At 45.6% G+C, this 18,247-nt stretch overlaps 1 long non-coding RNA gene across 2 annotated transcripts in view; it reads right to left on the reverse strand.

Annotated features, from left to right (window-relative positions):
* Positions 1–6,555: 6,555 nt before the first annotated feature.
* The window catches only part of LOC142837573 (uncharacterized), a 48,124-nt gene continuing 36,432 nt past the window's right edge, over positions 6,556–18,247 (reverse strand). Inside the window, exons 2-6 of one of the 2 annotated variants that reach the window (XR_012908291.1) lie at positions 9,924–10,033; positions 9,692–9,823; positions 9,371–9,442; positions 8,802–8,914; positions 6,556–8,560 (exon numbers count right to left, since the gene is read on the reverse strand). This is a non-coding gene — a long non-coding RNA (uncharacterized LOC142837573). The remainder of the gene's footprint in view (positions 8,561–8,801; positions 8,915–9,370; positions 9,443–9,691; positions 9,824–9,923; positions 10,034–18,247) is intronic. The other variant, XR_012908290.1, reaches the window with a different exon arrangement.

The raw sequence follows: 18,247 nt of genomic DNA on the forward strand, positions 1-18,247 counted from the left end.
GAGAGAAACTATTTATTGGTGCTATACTAGGTCTTACTAACTTCGGGTTACATTTTTGCGATATTGAACACAGGCAGCTGAGATGGTTTTCTTTTTTAAAGTACACAAATATTTTGAATGCTTCTTAGGTACACTGAGGAGTTTGTCTCCTGACGGGAGGGGTGAGTCTTTTCTCCTTCATGGAGTTAAATAATGGTAGTAATTCCAGCAAAAGACCTTATGAACTACATTCCAAAGCCACACAAGGGGAGCATCTGTGGGGGAAAAAAAATTCTTTTCTATCTATGTCTTCTATACCCCAAGCCTGTTAATGCGAGAGAAAGAAAAGGGGAAAAAAGAATTCTAGGCTGTGTAACCCTCTCCCCACTACTTCACCCCCAGTCCCAGTTCAAGAAATGCTGGGTCAGCCACAGACTCAAAATGAATTTTCTGCTACCACTTCGGGGATACAGGGTAAATAACAGTTGAATGTCCTGTGGTTGCTAATGATATAAACTGAAACGTTTGGAGAGGTGTTTAAAATATTTGGGGGTTGCAGGTAGAGAAAGGTTTGCTGCCGGTAGTTGTTCATTGAAAACTCTTACAGGATTTTTTTTTCTTCTAGCCTAGTCTGTGATGCAGAACCCGCTGTGCTAAATTATGAACCAAAGGCTTTGGGGTGGGAACAATCAATCAAAATACCTGGGGTAGTGTGTAATGTGCATGCTCTTGTCAGCGTGAGCAGACTGCCCCTGAACACAGTCCCCCAGCAGGTTAAATAAATATGATACTATAGACAAACCGACAGGATCACACGGGCATCAATCAGCTGTTGATAAAATACAATCTTCCTTTAATACATGCTGGGAAAGTTATTTAACGGTTACAAAACCTATATCCATTTCTTGCCTTGTTTTTTAAAAAAAAGTCTTCTTCGAAAGTGTAACTCTTTTATAGGGGCAAGGCGAAAAATGGCGAGGGTGGGGGGTGCGTTTAATGTGTCTCGAAGACACATTGTGGCTTAGCTCGATTAAGGAGGAGGGATGAACTGGCCAAGGGATCTTGACCTGCAAACCATACCTGAAACAGTGCCAGCGTCCTGTAATACAGGGTTAGCTTGTTGAATCAGTCCCTGCCTGGAAACCCCTGGTGCATTTCAATCCCATTTTTATTTCCCTTCCTTTGAGCCCTGAATGTTTGGGTACCTGGAGAACAAATGAGGTACCAGCAGCAGCGCTACTCTCGATTGATTCCGGGGGAGAAGAAAAACAGGACAGGAAACAATTTAAAGCCGGGGAGGATAGTTGAAATAGAAGTGTCCCCAGCCGAGCCGGTGGTAAGAGGGAGGTGGGGACTGACTCTTCAGTCAGCGGCCGAGAAATGGGAGGGCCGCCGAGCAGGCTGAGCTTGGGAGCTGAGCTTCGTGTCTTAGAGAAAACATCCTTACAATGAGAAAGCGCCCTCCTCTTTCGCCCCTTACAAAGAGGCAAAAAATAAAAGGGGAAGACTCCACTATGGTCCTGAACTCCCTCAACTTTGCTCTCATCTCCTGCACGGCGGCGGCGGCGGCAAGGCCAGCCGTGTCCCTGCTTTGCTCTCTGGTGTCGCACGCCGCTCGGCACGTCCCCACAGCCCAGGTGGAGCTCGGGACACCAGCGGCCTTCAGAAGCGGCTGACAGCCGATCTCCTAACAAGTGAAGATTAATGTCCCATCTAAAAACTAAGGTCTCCTAAGTGCTGTCGGTAAAACATAAATGCGGGGAGCACGCAGATGCGTCCCCTGCCACTCAAATCTGGATCGTGCAGGTCCTGTAGAAAGAGCTCACAGCACAAGGTGTTGATGGCCACCTTTGCCTGTGTGTAGTCCTCCCTGTTGGTGAACCTGGCTCCTAAAAAGGCTGAGTCTGTTCCTCCGCGCCTGTAAGAAGTGCCGCGACTCCCTCAGTCTATCTGCACCCTCCCTAGTGGTTTCTGGAATATTCCAGACTGGAAAAAGGCTGAGTTGCTGGCTCCAAGGCCTAAACTCTGAGAGTTCACTCAGCGCTGCCAATGGACTGTCCGGGGACTTAGGCTGGGAGTGGAGGGATTGGGAGCCCATGGGTCAGTTTACGATCCCAGGACTGCTCCGTGACTCTGGAGGTGATGGCAGCTGTCTCCAAAAAGAGCCTAAGGCGGATTCTGAGACCAGTCCTGAAGCCTAGGACGGGGGCTGAGTTGGGGCTCGGGGGAGGGGTCCATGGGTCTAGAAGAGAGTGGGAGCCAGGCTTTCCCAGTACCTCTTCCAACCCCAGAAAGCCACTTGAGATTCGTTAACACGCGCGGTTGGAGTTCCCCCCTCCCCCTGGTCCAGGGAGCTTTGACTTGAGGAGGCACTGAAACCAACTGCTGCAACCTTTTTGGAAACCTGGCGCTCTCAAGAGCTCTGTGCCCGAAACTGACACCCGCAAGCACTCCCCGGGGGCCTGTTGGGCAGATGGAGTGGCAAGGCCAGGCGGGGCCTGTTGGCGAGACACCGGGACATTTGTCATGGGTGACCCTGCGCCTTGGCTTCTGAGCCCACTCCGGCGTGGGGAGACCAGCACTAATGTAATAAAGCGAGAGCGACAAGAGGAAAGGCCTCTCTCGCCCCGGGGCCGCCACATGCTCACTCCGTTTTACTGTCAGGGCCGGTCGAGGCTGTGCCTTCATTTCATATTCCATTAATATTTACAGCAGCTATTGAATTTCCCATTACAAAGTTCACCATACACAGTGCTAATATGAAATTTTAATAGTATTGTGCACATTATGAAAAGTCCCGCCATTAAAAGGGGAGGGGGAGGATCGCAGGGAGAAGTTACCCTGAGAAGTTACTTGCCACTGAACGCTGGAAACACTCCCAAGGCGGGGAGATGGGGGGATGGGGTGGGGGAGTCGTACTCATTTGCACCTATTATCATAAAGATGCGAAGCAGTGGGCTTGTTATCAATATTGAAATCAAAAGAGAGGGTGGAAGTGGAACGTAAAAATGCAGGCTGACTGAATTGAGTTTTCCAAGTTGTGTGTGCCGGGCTTTGCCCTCACTTAGAGAAAACGATTCTGTTCTCGTGCTTTGTATGAGATGCTTGAGGGACAAGGTAGAAGATGTCCAGGTTGGCTCGGGTTCCAGCAGTTCTTGGTGGTCCCTGGAGCTGTGCAAGGGCAGGTGTGCCTTCCTCAGATTCTGCCCCCTTCCTGCCAGCCCCCAGGGTCCTCAAGGTCCCAAAACTGCCATCCTGCCTGTGGTTCCCAGGGAACAAACTTGGCTAAGAGTCGTGGAAATAACCTATTTCTCTGCGTGGAGTTCAACTTTCCTGAATTGATGTCTTAGGAGCTGCACTGGGCACCCCAAGCGAAGGCCAACTTGGGGTGAAAAAGAATGGAGACACAAGGAAAATGAGGCTGCCCAAGGAAGTGAGGCAGAAAGTGGGGGATCTAGAGCCTGTAGCTCAGGTTAGGATTCCCTCTTCGGCCTCTGGAGGGCTGCTTAGGAGGGTCAGATCTGCTACAGCTTCCGGCTCCAATTGGTAGCCCACCTTCTGGCACCCAGGAGCAGGTGGCAAAGCACACCCCTCTGCTGGAGGGCTCCGAACAGAAGCAAATGGGTCAGTTCTCAAAGGTACCCTTCTCTGCTTTGTCCAGATGACCAAGACCTTTGTACAACTGCTAGACGGTGTCACCAGCTCACTGGGAGGTATACTGTCAGCCTATCCGGTGTGAACTCTCCAACTGTTTGACTTCCTAAAACACCCCAAGTTTCTTTGAAAATATCATCTGATCCTGCAGAGTGGGCAGATAAAGTAGAAGGGAAGTTTCTCCCCATCCCCTTTTTGGTTGGGGGGCGGGGACAAACTGTCTGCACTGAGCTTTCTCGCTCTAGCTCTATCCACCCACCCTCGCGCGCCATCCCTCCTCACTCCTCCGGGTGTGAATTAATGGCAGTACTGCAATTCTTAATAGGCTTCTATTTCTGCAAGGAAAGGGCAATTCCTGAAACTTCAGGTTACTTTCTAGCTAAAGGAAGATGCCGGTGACAGAAGGTAAAGATGGGTGACAGTTCTTCAGGATGATCTGCTGGAGACACCACCAGTCACTCCCCTTTAAAACGTATTACTGTTATTGCTATCCCCCATATTCTTGTGAGTTGCGTGTTATGCGAGTGTTAAAGCCCCTAAATGTGTCACACTTTGTCACATCGTCTGTGTGTGTTTTTAGAGAACCTTTGAATAAAAGGCTCGATGCCAGGTATTGGTGACACAGGGGGTGGAATTTTCAGCCGTTCCACAAAGAGTTGGCCGCCTCTATTTGCATAAGGTCAGAGTAGGGCTTGTGGTAGAACTTCACCAGCATCTCTGTCTCTTAGCAACACTCTTGCACTCTTGGTCCCTGCATTAAATTGACTGGTCCCTTCCTTTTCTTCCTTTCATTGGGAGGCTTACAATAAAATGTCACCCTTCCAACCTGTGCCTGTCACCCAGTAGGTCATCTGTATCTCCCACACACACACATTTTCCCTCCCTCCCCTTCCCCTCTCCTCCTCCTCCCCTTTCTCCAAAGCTCCAATTAGAGACTGAGAGGATTCACTGGGTGAAATCCCAAAACTGTTTCATTTTATGGTGTTAATTAATATTAATACCACTTCTCCCTTTGTTATTATTTTAAAAATCCCTCGTAAACAGGCAAGATAAGGAGTAAATTGCCATCACCTGCCAAACAATGGGTTTGGAGAGGGGCAATAAGGCAGATGGAGAAGGAGGGAACAGGGTTTAGTCTCTACACCATTCAAATGGTGAGGGGTTCAGCACAGCCTAGAAACCCTGGAAGTGCTTGGACTGTACCAGGCAGCCCTCTTGGCTCTAGCAGGGGGACCAGTGACAGGATCCAGATGCTGATAGGTAGTGTTAATGGAGGGTCACGTCTGGACAATAGTATCCATCACTTGCCTCCTGGCTCTTCTGTCAGCTGGAGTCATTTCTGACTACTCCATCACTCAGATTTAGGATAGATTCAATTATTACCTTCGCCTTGGCAACAGGATACACAAATTGGTACCCAGAGGACCAAACAGTAATGGTGATAGTTTTTATTAGCAGTTCTTATTATTAGCTTACTGTGCATCCCTTTCTTGTTAATTTTGAAAGAGCATCCTCGATATCTGATGAATCCTTTCCTCTTTTATTCCATCAACAGTTGCCCAGAAACACAACCCCACCGGATAATGGTTGCTTGATTAGTAAACAACACACACACACTTCTGAAAGCCCGGATGATTTCACCTGATTTGTATCATTTTATCGGTTGTGCAAATGAGATACTTTCTGAATTCTCTACCATTTTGCAGTAGGAAATGTCTGTCTATAGACCCTGTTTTATAGTGCACAAACAATGTTTCTTGCCATTTGAGAAGTGCTTATGCTGAATGAAAGTAGAAGTTGTATCTAAGATGGAGGGGGGAGAGTATGAAGAGCCCTTGATATGTTTTTTTTTGTTCATAAAGCTAAGAATTTATTAAAGTAAGTGGAGTTTTAAAATCGTAAAAAAAACTGAAGATGAGGAAGTTGGCAGTAAAGAGGCTAAACTTTCATTGAATTCACCTCTTTCCCCTTGGGCATAGAAACTCTCTTTCTCTCTCTCTCTCTCTCTCTCTCTCTCTCTCTCTCTCTCTCTCTCTCTTTCTCTCTCTCTTTCACACACACACACACACTTCTTAAAGGAACGGTTAGTTTTCTGAAACATATTACTCATCCATTTGAGTGTCGGGAATGGTTAGATATACACCCAGCTTTCCCTGGTATTTTTACAACCTCTTACCTCTGCTTTCTCTTCTCCTCTTTATGGCTTACATACCCTGTAATTCTTGTAACACATTCCCCGATAAATGCGCAGGTAATGGGGTCTGAGCAATGCACCCAGGGTTAAAAGTCAACCAGCTCCTCTTTAATAATTCACAAGTCATGTTTCTTCCATGATGTCAAGTTTGCTAAGGAAGATAGACAAGGTGAGGGCAACCACTTGAGTTTGTTATTCCGAGTCTCAGAAGAGAAGACTGCAAAAACTAGGGCCCCCCTATACTTTTCTAGAGGGGCTGCTCTTCCCTTGCTGACCATTTTCCAGGGCCTCAGCAAGATGTTTGAAATGTTTGCAAAGGTTGTGGTGAAGGGAGGATCCTGGGAGTTTTCCCATACCCATTGATTCAAGTTTACAAAGTCACCCACTTCCTGCTTCTATCATATATTTCCCAATGGCTTCTTCTGCCCATCTAATTCCCGAGGTAAGACCTCCTCAGCAAGAGCCATTTCATTTACAAGGACGGCTCCTACTTTGACTTTCTGTAGGTGAACCTTCTTCATGGAGTGACTAATTTTCCTCCCAGAGGCATAACTGTCGACAAGCTTCCACAGTATCTGACTTACCACCACCGCCACCCATTCCTTTCCTTTCTAGAAGGACCTGGGGGAGATCTCAGATGCATGCCTCTTTCAACAGTTTGTCCTTTGCAGGAAGAGAGAAGGACGCAATGCATAGACAGAAACGGGAAAATAAAAAGTCCAGGGATGTTAAAGTGCACTGGAGTTTTATTCTGAAGCATAAATTGAAACAAGATTCCATATTGAAAGAGGGAAGGAAAAATATGAAGAGTGAAGTGCACCTTTGCCTTTTCCAGATGCACACAGGGTCAGGGAGTGCAACCCCAGCCTGGCTCACATTGCTCTATGGCCCCTGTTACCCTCTCTGATATTTCAGGATTCACTATTACACGGACCATGCCGAGAAAGTAATTTCGTTTACATTGTTCCCCTCACAACCATTTCAAAACCAAAATATTGAAGGAACTTTTTTGACAGAGTTTTTAAGAATTATTTCATATGCTACTTATTTAATGAGAAGAACCACAGCCTTTTAAAGATTTATTCGGCAGTAGTAAGCACACGGTTGTTTTTTTTTTTTTTTTTTTTGAGAACAAACATTCTGCATTTGTTCAGTTCTGCAAGATTTCTAACAAAATAACAGGGGAGAAGAGAAGCAGAGTTTTCTCTTCAGGGTCCAGTTATCGCTAGTCTTATACCATGCAGAGGAAGAAGCAGCACCCTTTACATTCATTCACCTTATAACTTTCTTGTTAGTAAAAATCATGTTTTGTGGTATGTTTACCCCCACCCTCTTAGTTTTGTGGCTATTTAATTTTAATATCTATTTCTGTGGTGGTTATTCAGCACACATTGGGTACCCAGGGCATTGTTTCAGCCCTAGCCACAGGAACCTTCTAACCTTCTCCAACCGCTGTCAGATCTTAGAGGTGGGGATCTGCTCCACGCTGATGCAAGTGAGTGGGGAGTGTCGCAAAGCTCTAGGAAGAGGACAAATAATTCATATTTATCCAAGTCAGAAACACTTTGGCAGAAACAAAGGAAAACGCATCAAGTTCTGAGAAGAAGAAGAAACCAAAAAACTTGGGGTGAGGTTGAGAAAGAAAGTTGAGTAAACAAAGTTAGAAGGCACTGTTTTGTTTGCAAGGGGTGGGAATCTGGCAAAATGTATCCAAGATCCGGTCTTTTTTTGAAACCACAAACTTTTAAAACCTTTAATTCTTGCCACTTCTCCAGTTAAAGAAGAACCCAAAAGCTTCAGCTAAGTTTAGTTTTGTTTGTTTGTTTTTTCTACCAAGCAGGACACAGGAAGCCAGGAATCATTTGTGCCGTAAGCTATGAATTTACAGCGTAGCTGCTCTTTCTGTCTCGATTATGGAATTATTTAAGATTGCTAGTGCTTTTACTTCCATGGATTTTTTTTTTTAAAAGAAGGAGAGGGAGCTGCAGTTTCTTTGTAACCGTTTGCACAGTGCCCTGAGTATTACTGTTTGTCATCTTTCTTATTTGGGGCTTCGGCTGAGCTGGACCCTTCAAGCAAATCAGTTTGGGGGGCAGGAGGCACAGCTGACTTTGACAACTACCAACTCTGCCTTTCTTGGCAAGGATTCTGAGCATGGAGTTGTGATAAACATATTTCACCTTTTGTATTACAAGGTTCCTCCGAAGTCCCTTCTCCAGCACTCTCCAACTGAGGGGGCATCCTCAAATCAACCTGAATTCTCCGAGGTCCGCCTCTAGCTGGGGTGTTTATTTTCTAGTAGGGGTCCCCACTACCGCCCTTTAGGGAAGAGCAGTTCTACCGGTCTGCACAGTTTCTAGGCAGCACTGTTTTTCACTGGGAGATAGGTTGTTAAAAGCGCCTACAGAACTGCTGGGGGCGGGTAGGGAGGAGGATATGCTCTCCCACTCTCAGACAGCAGTTCCTAGAAAGACCCTGGGTAGCTCAGACTGAGGCCACTTTACTAAGCAGCAAGCGGGGTGGGGGCAGAAAATATGTTTCTTCCCTTCGCTGGTATCACTTTCCCCCTCCCGTGCTAACTTCGTGAGAAGAGGGGAGCTCAGAGGAAGAGAGGTGGGGGAAAACTCTAGTAAAGTCTAGTAGAAGTTTGCAAAATGCTGATCGCAGGCAGACAGCTTCTCGCAGAGGACCAGGAAGAAACCAACTTGGGAGAGGGAAGCATCCATTTCCCGCCTGCCAATGAAAAACACACAAAGTTGCAAATTTGAGGAAGGGGTAGGACCAGCCTTTTCTGGGGCAACCAGCTGCAGCAGCCGGCTACCGAGAGAGTGCTGGGGCAGCCCACCGGCTCTGGGCGTCGGCAGCATGGCCACCAGAGGCCAGGGGTGCATCCCGTGCCTCCTCGGCGGGCAGTGTCGCCGCGCGGCTTCCACCCCGCCCAGCCCGCAGCCACGACCTCCAGTCCTGCCCACACCTATCATTTGGAGCCATCTTCGCTCAGTCTTCCAAACATTCCGAGGGTTTTTGATTCCATTCGCTGCTCCTTCTTATTGAGTTCTCCGCGGTCTCCCTGCAACTTGTCATAGCCTGTAATAAAATGCCCTTTCTGTCGGGAGTTAAAGTACAGAGGGCAGCGGTTCTATTTGCAACTGACAGCCGAGAAAAGGAGCTGCGGCAGCCTCGCTTTTGTCTGTCTGGGGCTTTAACTCATGCAGGGCCGGCTACAGAGAACTAGCTGCTCGACAGGCAGCCCCGAGGACCCGAGAGGGCCTCAGGTAGCGGACTAGCATCCCTAGACAGCCCCAGAGCAGAGATCTCAATCCTGACCTATGCCCCGCCCTGAATAAGGAGCTCGGTTGTGAGAAAGTTCTGGACCTACAAAACTGCCTACTATACTCTGTTGAGAAGCAGTCCTCAGATAAAGGACCCCTATTTTACTCTTTGGGCTGAGTGGGCTTGAGGAAGAAAAACAGTGTGGGGTAAGGACGGAAGGAAAGAAAAATGTTAAGTGATTCCAATGTCAGTTATCCAGAGAGTTTTCACCTGGTTTAGTTACCAAACCGCTTCATCTATTTCTTCAGGGAGTCAAACTGTCCAAAAATTATTTCCATATCCCTGGGAACAAAGAAAGAAAGATTTATGCACAAGTTTTGTGGCCCACCAGGTACCTGAAAAGATGCAGTATGGACAAGCGCTCTGAATCTCATCTGCTTGGGAAGTGCCCAGCCTTTAGCCTGCATCCCCCCCCCTCCCAGTTGGCAGTGTGTTGCACAAGGTACTTGGTGCAGTCCCAGGCTGTCTTCTGTATTCCCAGACCTGACCACAACTAATCTGATGCATTTAGGAAACCAAGCCACTTCTTACCTGGCCAACCCCTTCAGAAGTCACTCTAGGATACTCTAAGGGAGGGTGTGGGTGGGTGCCAGAGTCCCCCAGACATTGTGCGTGTGTCTTCAACACCTGAAGAGTTTAGGAAGTAGATGGGAGTGATACCACCTGGTGGGGGAGGAGAATTGGGAGCTCTGGTCAGTGAGGACGGTTCACACTGGGAGAGGGGAGGCAAACAAGAGTTTCTCAAACTACTTTACCATTTTACCTTTTGGGCAAAGGATGTGCTGGCCATATGGGGAGCATGTAGCAGGTGTTGCCCTATCGTGGATTTCTTCCCAACTTCTAGGTCCTCACTCCAATCCTAGAACTCCTTTTCTGAGTTCCAAAGGGAGAGAGAGTGTGAGACTGTCTCCATCCAGGAAAATAGCCCTTCCTCCCTCTGGTTTGCTGGCTGGTCCTCATATTTTCTCATGTACAGTGTCCAAAAGTACATCCCTTACACACAGTGTGCGTCTTGCATACGATGTACATACAATGTGCATAAGTACGTCTCTTTTGGCTGTCCCCATGGGGATAAACATGCCTGTCTGGCCCCCCTGTACCTCTCTATCTTCATACCCACCGCACACTACCTTCTTCTAACTCTGTGAAGATACTAAGCACTTGAAATCAATAGTGTCAAAACCCAGGAAAGCTGAGAAATTGACCAGCTGACCTCCGCAGATGATTTTCTTCTAGAGGATGGGAAAGCCTGTGTTCTAAACTGATAAACACCAAGAAACCAAAAGGATTCTGTTGAGAGTAGAAGTTATACAATATTCCTCAACAGAGAGTCCATTGTGCTTAGCTTGAAAGAGAGAGAGAGAGAGGGAGGGAGAGGGAGAGAGAGGGAGAGGGAGAGAGAGAGGGAGAAAGAGAGAGATTTGAGCATTCCACATCAGAAGTCGCCTGTTAAGGGCAATGCAGAGCTGTAGTAGGGGAAAGTGTGCTGTCTCAGAAAACTTAAGCAGAAGTTTTTTTAATCCCCTAAAGAAGGGGGAAACAGCGGCATGGGGAAACACTGTACAGCACGCTGCCACCTTGTCAGCTACAGTCCTCAGTTCTGTGTTTATCTCTCAAGTTTGATCTCTGGATCTCTAGCAAGGCTCTTGATGCAAACCCAAAGTGGTAGTTTGACATTCTTCCGCCAGCACCACCAGCTTTGTGTAGGTGACCGAAACCGTCCTTTCCTATCCTTAGGAAAAGTTAGAATTCTCTCCCCCACCCCAGGAGGCCAACTTTTACAGGAACCATTGTTCATTTAAAGCACTGGTTGGGATACTCAGGTCATAGCTGAAGATTTGGACAATAATACCCTTATTCTCCCAGTTAGCTGGTGGCTTCTATTCCAAACGAAGCTATTTGGGGACACGTAAAAGACAGGAAATTTCCTGATGCACAATAGAAAATGACGCTGCCTGCCTTCTGCCTATTTCCACTCCAAAGTGAATGATGCCCCAGTTACCACCCGGCCTGACTTGATTTATCTTGGTTAATAGGATTAACGTGTCAGCCTTTCTCCAGAACTTCCAAGTGCATACCCGGAGTGTCACTGGCTGGCTGGTGTCTTCTCTCCTCTCTGATGGGCATAATGACATACCTACAAGCGGAGGGCCTTTGTCCACTGGGAGCAAGCAGATTATCCGTCTCCAGTGCAATAAGGCGTGCGGTAGCCTCCTTTGCCAAGACTCAGAGCCAGAAGCCAGTCACTATAAAATAATTGTGTCACTACCTCCCCAGCACACTGGCCCTGCTTCATTTGTCTTCGGACTGTAATTGAACGGTTGAAGAGCAGAAACGTAGACAAATTCCAGCTGTATTGAGATCTGTTTCTTCCTCCGCTACCTCGGCCCATCATTAGATACTTTCCCTCCCTGTGCAGGAGGTCAGAGTGTATAAATATAAATTGCATTTTGCATTACTTCGAGATGAGTGAAGCTGTCAAAGCAATAATATGAGCTTTCAGTCCTACATTCTACCACTTCTTTCCCATTTTTTGGCCAGGAGGTCATGTGCAAATTGAACGTGACAACCCAGAAGACATGTCCAACAGACTCGTATTGTTACCCGGCTCAGCTGCCTGGCTCATGACAACATTAAACCCACATTAGTCCCCAGCCTCTGCCAGGCAGGGCCTCCCAAAGGCAGGGCCCAGGCGGCTCTGAAAGTTCACTTTGGTGGTGACATGTCATCTGCGAGTCATCGGCAGCAGTGACTGAAATATTTGTCGCGTAAGATTCGGGAGGATGTCCCATTACAAAGACCAGGACGGTGCTCTGTAAGGCAGAAAGCGGAGCACAAGGTGCACAGCCAAAGGGGTCTCCAGCACTCAAATGTTAGAACACACACGTATACACATATGTGCACACACACATACATGCTGTAGAGATACCCTTGATCCTGTCTGATAATATGCATACTTTTCAGAATCCAACTGAAATGTGGTTGGACATAATTTTTGTTGCTATCTCCACAAGGAGAACATCATTTTGAAAGCCACCTGAAAACGCCCATTGACTTTAGCATCTCATTAGCAACTCTGGCGACTTTTGATAATGAGATTCAATTCCATAACAAAGATGAAGCCTCAGCCGCTTACAACACATGCCTAAAACGGTGGCGCGCCCCAAACTGCACTGTACTGAAGGGATATGAAACTATCAATTTCAAGGACATTGAAAGACTTGGAGGATCTGATCAGCAAGTATCTGTCTGCGTGACCCATTCATGTCTTGCCCATATTGCAGCGAAGGGAGAACTGTTGTTCGCAGACAGGGTGTTTGATGGTTTCTAGGAAATGAATGGCTGTTTCCATTCGTGTTCCAAATGGACAGGTGTCGACATCAGAATTGGCAACCTGGTTGGCAGACTCAGAAAGCGGCCAACGGACAAATTGTTTATGCAGAATAAACTTCCATCCCTCCCGTGATGACAGTGCATATGTGAGCACTGGCGGTAGGTGGGGCGGAGATGTGGAGATGCTGGGGCCGAAAGATTGATACAGGGTCCACTGTAGCCCTTTGATTCCAAGAGGCGCCATATGCAATGGCACTTCTGGAGCTTGCCGGGCTCTAAAGGCACGGACGGATGAGAGTCACTTCACCTTCCATAGGAAGCACATATCAATCTCAACAAGTAAAATTAATCGAGCCGCCCGTCTGTGCAGACTCTGTTAAATGAGCCGCAGTCCCACACATCCTTTCTTTCGCAAAGGAAGTGTCCTTGTTTTTAATCCCCTTGAGTGATCTGGATGTGTTTAAATATTGAGTGTGAGAACATGGCAACTGAGGCCCACGCCTGGGAATATGGAATTCAAGTGAGAAGTTCTCCTTTGTTATTGGTGGATATATACATTATATATATAATCAAATACTACCTAAGGGTGACTTCTGGATTTGTGGAAGCTTCCATGTCTCCTATCATCTGTACTCTCATAACTCTTAGGATCCAGATGTCTGTGCTGAATTTTGCTTCTGGAATTAGCACACTATACAGTATGATGGTTGTGCTTAAGGAAAACAATACTATGGCAACTCGGGATCCAAAGTCTTGTCATCCTTCATTTTTATTTTTGTTTTATTATGCTATGCTGTTTAGGAGAAGATCTCAGGTATCCCTGGCTAGTTTCAAACTCTCTGTGCAGCTGAATATGGCCTTGAAATCTTGGTCTTCCTACCTCCACCAGCTGAGTTCTAAGATTCAAGATATGCACCACCACTCCCAGTTAACCTGGTAGCCTTTTGAAATTATTTACTTGTTTTATTGTATGAGTATAATGTGTGTGCACTGCATGTGTGCAGGAGCCCATAGGGACCAGAAGAGGGCATCAGATCCCCTGGAGCAGTTGTGAGCTGCCATATGGGTAGTAGAAACCAAACTCAGGTCCTCTGCAAGAGCTAACTGCTGAGCAATCTCTCCAGTCCCCTCATATACCCTCATTATCACACTTCTCCTGTCACATAAATTAAGGCTGTTTTAACTTGAAAGGTGTTGATAACAATACTAGAAACACCTTTGATTGACTAAAGAACCAAGGTAGCCATGTGTTGACACTGAAAATATAGACTCATAACTGTGGACACTTTTTTCTGGGTGCCTACAGTCTTTTTATTACATGTATTTGTGTATGTGTGTGCGTGCACATGTTCACAGTCACATAAACACGGGCAGGCCAGAGAGCAACTTGGGGAAGTTGGTTCTCTCCTTACACCATGTAGGTTTCCAGGGATCAAACAGCTTTTCAAACTTGGTCACCAGTCTCTTAATCCACCGAACCATCTTGCCAGCACCTAACTATAGTTAAGCATGTCGAGCTTTTAATTACACCTTGAATCCCAGCACTTGGGAGGAATAGGCAGGTGGGTCTCTGTGAGTTCGAAGTCAGCCTGGTCTAAATACTGAGCTCCAGGCCAGCCAAAGTTACACAGTGAGACCTTGTACCAAAAAGCAAAGGTATAGATGTTTGAAATTTAAAGCCATTAATTTTCCAGTCACAAGTAGAATATAGGTCCACTCCTATATTAAAAGGCTTTGATAAAGCTAACCTGTATTCTTCATAAAAACTTCCCATTAGCCTTGAGTGGAAAATTGCACTCTCTAGCCTAAGAGTGCTGGTAGTTTTTAATTGATAAATTATTCAAAGATTCTTAAAGTCGTGTTTCCCAAAATCAGAGCAATTTCTCAGAGGCAAGTATAGTTATTGCTGCTACTCATGATAGTCACAACAAAGCAATGAAGCTAGGACCTCCTTAAATATCATTATCTTCCCTGTGAAATGGAATTCCTGATTCCCAAAGTCAGATAAAGTGTATAAAGTATCCAGCACGGTGAGGACACTGGGACTTGCTGGCCTAGCCCCAGATTCGGTGAGAGATCTATGTCAAAAGAATAAGGAACAGAGTAATAGAGAGAACACCCAAGACCTTCCTTTAGCTGCCACGGGCACATACCACACCCATGCACTGGGCACACATATACACATAAACTTCACATGCAATGCTGATGCAAAGATATGTCTAAAATCTGAAGAAGAATGCAGAGCATTGAAATATATTATTTACTCTCTGATATTGATGATTCATTTGTAGAAATGGGACCAAAACTTTCTAGGTGCACTTCTAAAGACAAATAGTGGCATCATCTACAGATCGGATGCTGAAAGGATGCTGAAGCCAGCAGCCTCCAGCACCTAAAGATGTTTACATCATCCGGAAAGATCTCAGCACTGCTGGTTCTTTGAGAACTTCACGTGGAACCAATAATTCAGTGGGGAAATGTCTGGGAAGTGCGGTGTACCCTACACAAAATTTCACAGTGATAATAATATTCCATATCTTAGTAAACTTCCTCTTATAACAAAGTTCACAGTTGTATTCTCCTATGGGCATTTCAAATGCTCTTGTGCTGAAGGTTTGGTGGCAGCTGATTATGAAGTAGAGAGGTGCTGGGGCCCATGAGGAACTCAGATGGTGCTGACTCTGCAGTTCTGTGTTAAAAAACAAATATCCATTAATTGCTTAGGTGAAAACCAAATTGTTCCAGTAACTACCAATTGAATCAAATGAATATGTGTGTGTGTGTGTGTGTGTGTGTGTGTGTGTGTGTGTGTGTGTGATTACTGCCCAGTAATATTTAAAACATTTGCTATAGAAGTTCAACAAGAAAGTCAAACGGAATTGACTTTGCTCCATTCTTCCTGAGCGTGTCATGTTCTGCGAGAGCAAATTGGACTCAGGGAACATTAAAATCTGCGCAAAGAGAAACAACTCCTCTTTCCACTCACGACCCAAACAGCCAAGTGTCTGGCATTGGCCTGTCAGCTGCTTTGCTGACCATAGGGAGCAGCCCGCATGACAGGAACACAGATGGACACCCTGAATGATTAATGTGTCTACCAGACCTGGTAGAGGGGAATGCAGAAAATGGTGGCCGATATGAACTAGTTTCTTTCTGTAGTGCTCCATCCAAGGCTGACATGGAGAAGATCAGGAAAAAAAGAATCCAGCTCTGTCCTTTGCTAGAAAGTCTGACTGAACCTACCTTTCTTTCTCAAGATCCGGCTTTCCACCGGAAGCTGTACCAGCTTCCTGCCTGATCCCTCATGGTTGTTTTCACCCACCCTCCCTCCTCTTTTCCTTTCTTCCTTTGTTCCTTCCCTTCTCCCTTGCTTTGTGAGATGATGTGTCTTTCATTGCTGTGCCTTTTCTCAAGCACGGTCTCAACTCAGTGACCTCTGGATGCAAACCAGACAAGCAGAACTTGCACTTCAGAGTGAGGGACAAAGGGAAATATGTTGCTCTGAAGGGAAGGGGGGAGACAGCATGAGGGGAAACCTGATGTATTTGAACACACCCTCCACTTCCTAACCAAGTGGGCCACTCCTCTGCAAGGTGTTCCTAATGTAACAGGAACACAGGACACCAAGAGTTCACCATTAAAAATGGGTCCCACATGAGACTATAGCCTCGGGGTCATCCCTCAAGTTGGGGGGTTCTCCTTTTGTAGTGGTTTTCTTTGTTTTGTTTGGGTTCTGGATATTGAACTCAGGACCTTACACATGCTAAGAGGATATTCTACCACTGAACCACGCCCCCAAGCCACATGGCTTCAATATTTTTAGTGTACTGTGAATATGTAATAGAGATACTTACTTTTCAAAATTAATGTGTTTTGAATAACAATAGAAACATAGAAAAGGTAAAAAGGAGAGGAAAATATTCTGCTGGTCCTACCTCTTCACCCCTCCCCTACCCCATACTTACCAATGCTTCATTTCAAAAAATTAACTGAAACTGAATGTGTATACTTAACATGTTAGAAATCTTAGGCCCTTAGGCATCACCACAGTGTGTGTGTGTGTGTGTGTGTGTGTGTGTGTGTGTGTGTGTAGAGTTTTAGGTAGATAGAAAGTTTGAATGGGATATATAGAGAGATCACACACATCCCCTGCCAACTTCTTTTATTATTTATGTTTTGCTTTAGTATAACACATTTTTATAATGGCAACATCATATATGTGTGTTACAAAATTTAAATATTATTTCAAAGTTGTTATAGCAAAATATACATTATAATTCAGTGTAATTATAAATCATTTTTACGTAAGTTCATTTGTAAACAATATTACTATATGCACAACTGATGTAGGAAGTCCTTCTGTATATGGGTTGCTTTTATTGGCTAATGAATAAAGAAACTGTCTTGGGCCTGTGAAAGACAGAACAGAGCTAGACGGGAAAAACTAAACTGAATGCTGGGAGAAAGAAGGCAGAGTCAGGGGAATGCCACGGAGCTGCCAGAAGAGAAAGATGCAAGCCACCAGTCGGAACCTTGCCAGTAGGCCACAGGCCTAGTGGTAAAACATCAAATAATAGAAATTAGTTAATTTAATATGTAAGAGCTTGTTAGGAATATGCTATAGTGATTGGCCAAGCAGTGATTTAATTAATATAGTTTCTGAGTAATTATTTCAGGGCTGAGCAGCTGGGAATGAACAAACGGGCTCCAACAATACATAACAATGTACAGGTATTTGAATTCCAAGTCCTAAAGTGTTAGAAATATTTACTGTGTGGCATTATATATTGTTGCTGAAAAAAACATTTTGAAGAAGGTTTTTTGTTTTGTTTTGTTTTTAGCCCTGACTGTACTGGAACTCACTTTGTAGATCAGACTGGCTTCAAACTCACAGAGATCTACTTGCCTCTGCCTCCCAAGTGCTGGGATTGAAGTGTGCACTACTACCTCCAGTGAGAAATTTCTTTCCTTATATTTGGGTTCACTGTTGGTTTGGTATGATCTATAGATTTTCACAAGGCTGCAATGACATGTCTGTGCCCTTATTACTACATGCAGAGTTGTTCAATTCTTCTCAATGTCCTGTGTTCTCTGCATGTCTACCTGTCATCCCCTCCCCCAAACCAGGGAAATAGCTGATGGTTTTCTGCCCCTGTAGTCATTGTCTTTTTGTGCCTTATTGTTGCAGCCTTCTCTAATCTGCTTCTTTCACTTGGCACCATGCCTTTAAATTTGTGCTCTGTCTACTCATGGCTTGATGACTCTTTTCTTTTGATTGATGCACATCCCTTTGATTGACACAGCTTGTTCACTCACCTGCTTAAACACATTTTAGCTGCGTCCATCTTTTGGCAATTAAGAAGAGCATTATGGTATAGTACTCATCACTGTGGCAAAGTATGTCACAGAAACTACTTGGAGGCAAGGTGTATTCTGGTTCAGGGTTTTGGAGTGCTCAGTTCATTGTGATGAGGAAAGGATGGGTCAGGCCAAGTTTGTGATCTTGTGCTGGAGGCTCGTCCCACCATAGTGGGCCAAGAAGCACAGATTTCAGAACTGAGGGTGGGTAAAACTTTTCAAGACCACCCTTTAGGGGCTGGAGAGATGGCTCAGAGGTTAAGAGAATTGCCTGCTCTTCCAAAGGTCCTGAGTTCAATTCCCAGTAACCACATGGTGGCTCACAATCGTCTCTAATGAGTTCTGGTGCCCTCTTCTGGCCAGCAGGCATACACACAGACAGAATACTGTATACAT

This window comes from Microtus pennsylvanicus, chromosome 18 (assembly GCF_037038515.1).
Source record: "Microtus pennsylvanicus isolate mMicPen1 chromosome 18, mMicPen1.hap1, whole genome shotgun sequence".
Classification (NCBI taxonomy): Eukaryota; Metazoa; Chordata; class Mammalia; order Rodentia; family Cricetidae; genus Microtus; species Microtus pennsylvanicus.